This window comes from Panthera leo, chromosome E1, assembly GCF_018350215.1.
Source record: "Panthera leo isolate Ple1 chromosome E1, P.leo_Ple1_pat1.1, whole genome shotgun sequence".
NCBI lineage: Eukaryota > Metazoa > Chordata > Mammalia > Carnivora > Felidae > Panthera > Panthera leo.
The window spans coordinates 9,026,602-9,031,337 of NC_056692.1; the positions used below are offsets into that span (position 1 = coordinate 9,026,602).

Sequence of the window (4,736 nt, forward strand, 5' to 3'; positions counted from 1 at the left end):
ATTGAGCCCCCAAAATATCAACTCCTGAAGAAACACTTCTTACTGGTCTACCTTTATCTTGCCCTTTAAGTGAGACATTAAAATCAAAGTGGGGCATTAAAATCAAAATCCTTCTCCCTCAACATGATAAGGCAATGATTATCTGTGGCCAGAAATTCGCCAGATCTGAAGGTGATATTCAGAGACCGATAGGAATTTTTCTTAAGACCTTATTCCCTAAGTCCAAATCAGAACTATGCACTCAGAGGGCAAGAAGTGAATTAAAGAAAATGGAATTAGGGGCGCCTGGGTGGCTCAGTCGGCTGAGCATCTGACTTCAGCTCGGGTCACGATCTCGTGGTCCGTGAGTTCGAGCCCCGCGTCGGGCTCTGGGCTGACGGCTCGGAGCCTGGAGCCTGCTTCCGGTTCTGTGTCTCCCTCTCTCTCTGCCCCTCCCCCATTCATGCTCTGTCTCTCTCTGTCTCAAAAATAAATAAACGTTAAAAAAAATTTTTTTTAAATTAAAAAAAAATGTAATTAGATGGGTAGGTCAATTTCAATGTCAATGAAACTGCAACCCAGCTCCTCGAAGGAGTGAAAAGCCTCTGTCCTTATATCGTACATCTTTGCAAAAACTAGAAATATGGCCCCATTAATAATTCAAAGTCCTTCAACCTCTCTGGGAACTTTTATCCAGATCATTCCCCGTTCCCAAAACTGAAGGAAAAAAGGTGGAGGTGGGGGGTAAGGGGAGAGGCTTTTTGAAAATATAAATAGCTAGGGGCACCTGGGTGGCTCAGTTGGTTAAGTGCTTGACTCTTGATTTCGGCTCAGGTCACAACCTCGCGGTTCGTGAGTTCAAGCCCCGCCTGGGGCTCCACACTGAATTGGAGCCCTTGGAATTCTCTCTCTCCCTCTCTCTCTCTGCACTCTCCTGCTCTCTCTCTCTCTCTATCTCAAAATAAATTTAAAAATTGGGGCGCCTGGGTGGCTCAGTCAGTTGAGCGTCTGACTTTGGCTCAGGTCATTATCTCCCGGTTTGTGAGTTCGAGCCCTGCGTTGGGCTCTGTGCTGACAGCTCAGAGCCTGGAGCCTGCTTCCGATTCTGTGTCTCCCTCTCTCTCTGCCCCTCCCCCACTCATGCTCTCTCTCTCTCTCTCTCTCTCTCTCACTCTCTCGCTCTCTCACTCTCTCTCTGTCAAAAATAAATAAACTTAAAAAAAAAAAAAGATGTGCAAACAAACCTCCCCCCGTCCCACCTCTAGCCAAAGCTGCACAAAGAGGAACTTTACCTGGGAAAGACTGGCAGGTAGATTTTACAATTATGCCCATCCCTGCAGAGGATATAAATAACTCCTGGCTTCACAGATACTTTTACCGGGTGGATGGAAGCTTTTCCTCGCAGAACTGAAAAAAGCAAAGGAGGGAGTCAAGGGGTCACTTGAGCAGGTGATTCCTAGGTTTGGTCTTCCCTGAACAATGCAAAGTGATAATGGACCAGCATTTGTTTTTAAAATAACAGCTGGGTAACAGGCCCAGGTTCTAGGGATACAATGGAAGCTACATGCTGCCCGGAGGCCACGATCATCCTGGAAAGGTTGGAAGATGTAACAGAACTTTAAAGAAAAGTTTAGCTAAGCTTTCAAAGAACTCAGGAGAACTGGTCGAGGCTGCTCCCCAAAGCTTTAACTGGAGTTAGGGCAGCCTCAAAGGGAAGGCCTGCACCAAGCACATCTGGATATGCGGAGGGCCTTTTCCAAGCATCTGAGGGAAACTTCATTTGCCCAAATACTGAGACTAAACAAGCAATAAACCACATAATTCAACCAGGGACTGCTGTGGCCGCCCTCAACAATTATGCAAATAGGAGCCTCCCTTTATCAAAGGAAATTAAACTCCATCCCTAATGAGCCAAGCGACTGGGTGTACTTGAACACCTGGCAATGAGGGTCAGCTCGGGATCAGCTCAGCCCTATCTGGACAGGACCCCACTTGGTGCTGTTAACCACCTACTCTTCTCTTGAGCTACAAGATGTGGCTCCCTGGATTCAACAGTCTCAGGAAGCCCGCAGAGCCAAGTCAAGATGTTCCTGAAGCTTATACGAGTGAGCTGCTGACGGACCTGAAGTTCCTGTTCAAGAGGCAGTAATTGTCAGACAAATACATCTTTGCTCAGATGCTCGGTTGTGCACTGCGAAACTGCGTTAAGTATTGAGGATAATGTTTTTGTGGCCAACGGTAACAGCTGTAATCCTAACCTTCTTCTGTCGCTCGGGGACCAATGTATTCAGTCGATACGTTAACCTGCTAGTAAAATTTGCCTCTTCTCGGATGCAACAGTCCCATATAAATCACACAATCCAGCAGGGATATGAAAAACTGCAGCCCAAACCGTCTAACCCCAAAATTTACACTTGCGGGAGCAAGGGATCTTCACTGCTCTAACCCCTGACAGCAGGAAGTAGCTACAGAAGACTGACCTCCACCTTTTAAGAATGAAGAGGAGAATATCTCAAGGGGGCACTTTGTAGGCAGATAGGGTTAGGGGGTCGTTGGAAAAAGGAAGACGAGACATAGCCTTCTTAACATAAGAGACGAACGAAAGGGGCGCCTGGGGGGCTCAGTCGGTTAAGCGTCCGACTTTGGCTCAGGTCCTGATCTCGCGGTCTGTGAGTTCGAGCCCTGTGTAGGGCTCTGTGCTGACCCCTCGGAGCCTGGAGCCTGCTTCCGATGCTGTGTCTCCCTCTCTCTCTGCCCCTCCCCTGCTCATGCTCTGTCTCTGTCTCTCAATAATAAATAAACATTTAAAAAAAAGAGAGAGAGAGAGATGAACGAACATCACTTCCACGAACCTCTCGAGAATGCATTTCCCCTACCGCTCTGGACTCGTGTATGTGGCTTCTAGATCTCTATCAGGTTTAAAACCCTACCCTGCCTGGTTCCCAACCTGACATTCACACTGACCTGTTGGCTTTGTTACCCTCGCTTGAGAACAGGGGCATCTGTAAGCTTCATCTCGGAAATATGGTGTGCGTCCGTCTTAGCGATCTGGGGAAAGTGTGCTCATTCTGTCCCCATAGGCTAGAAACATACCTGTGGGGTAGAACCACGGACCCGGGTAAGGTCACGTGGGGTTGAGGCATACAGAGCATGCCCTCTAGGGTTATAGGAGAGCAATGACAATTATAAACCTGAGTCATGGGGACTTTAGGTTCTGTACCACTATTCACTCTCTGCGAAAGGGAACGTGTGTTTTGGCTTCAGAAACCAGCATATGAAGAGGGACAGGCAGGCAGGACGGTAGTATTTTAAGTCATCTACCCACCATGACGTGCTTGCTTCTAGCAAATCGTTCTGTTTGCTTTCCTAAGATTCTGCCGAGCAATTCTTTCAAAACCAGTTTTTCATTGCGTAATGGCATGAGGAAAGGGTCAGGGTGCATCATGTTTCTAAAGGAAGATTATAAAATGGACGGTACGCCAGGAGCCTAATTATACCAAAAAGAAGAGCGTCAAGGGCATGAGCACGGACACAGGTGGAAGAGGGCTGCAAGTGGAAATTATTGCAAGTGGTTACCTTTTCACGCCTTCTCGTATCTCCCAACGTTCAAAATATCAACCGATAATTTACATGAGCGGAGGACGGCACCTGTCAAAAACAAATCCGTGTTGACACGCCCCCTCTGGCAGTTCAGTGACGGTATGTTCACGAGTGGTGCCGCCCGGGGTTCCGACGTCACAAGACTTGGGTGTTTATGCCAGCTCAGCCCCGTTTATTAGCCACTTATGGATACCATTTGCTTTATCGGCCCCAGGGTTTTTCCACTTATAAAACTAGGAGTAGTTGGCTTTGTATAACTCACGGGGTTAGTGTAAGCTTCCAGATTTTAGGACAAGGTAAAGTATCAGGAACCTAGATAAACGAACGGGCAACATGCAGGTGACAGACACCACGTTCTCCGGGTGGCCCCCGCGGATGTTACTTTTCAGCCTGCCTTCCCTGCTCCTCTGGTAACCTGGCTGTTAAACTGAGAGGTTCTCTGAGGCCTTAACCCGAGACCTCCTCCTCTTCCCCACCTCTCTCTCTCTCTCCCTACGTGATTCACTCATTCCTAAGACTTCAGTTTCCGCTGGTGCAAATGACTCACAGGTTGATGTCTCCAGCCCAGACCTGAAATGTGAGATTCCATACGACATATGAGAACCTGGCTTTCTCACGGGCACCTCGAACCTAATGCATCCAAAGTTAAACTTTCCGGATCCCACCACAACAGAGCTGGCCCTCTTCACGGTTCTTTTCTCTGAGACGGCCACCAGCTCCCGGCCAGATGTGCAAACAGAATCGTGGGGGGGGGGGGGGGGGGGGCATCCCTAACTCTTCCCTTTCCCTCATCCCCCATACCCATTCCATTACCATTTTACATCCCAGATATCTCCAGAACCTTTACCTTTCATGTTTTCCCTGCCATGACTGTAGTCCAAACCATCGCTGTCTCTTACCTGCATTATGGCCACAGCTCCAAACTAGGATTCCTACATTCGTCAGTTCTTCCCTCCAGTCCACTCTCCATATTGCATCCAGGGAAAGCTTTCTTAAAAATCACCGTCACTGATGGGGTGCCTGGGTGGCTCAGTTGGTTGAGCGTCCCTCTCTTGATGTCAGCTGGGGTCGTGGTCTCAGTGTCATGGGATCAAGGCCCACATCAGCCTCCGTGTTGAGCATGGAGCCTGCCGAAGATTCTCTCACTTTCTTTCTTC

At 48.4% G+C, this 4,736-nt stretch overlaps 1 protein-coding gene across 2 annotated transcripts in view; it reads right to left on the reverse strand.

Moving 5' to 3' along the window:
• TRIM16 (tripartite motif containing 16) overlaps window positions 1-4,723 on the reverse strand; it is a 39,065-nt gene extending 34,342 nt beyond the window's left edge. Inside the window, exons 1-5 of one of the 2 annotated variants that reach the window (XM_042917510.1) lie at window positions 4,479-4,723; window positions 3,556-3,627; window positions 2,944-3,072; window positions 1,993-2,110; window positions 1,272-1,386 (exon numbers count right to left, since the gene is read on the reverse strand). The gene's annotated coding sequence lies outside the window, so the exon portion shown is untranslated. The remainder of the gene's footprint in view (window positions 1-1,271; window positions 1,387-1,992; window positions 2,111-2,943; window positions 3,073-3,555; window positions 3,628-4,478) is intronic. The other variant, XM_042917511.1, reaches the window with a different exon arrangement.
• Between the last annotated feature and the right edge of the window lie 13 nt (window positions 4,724-4,736).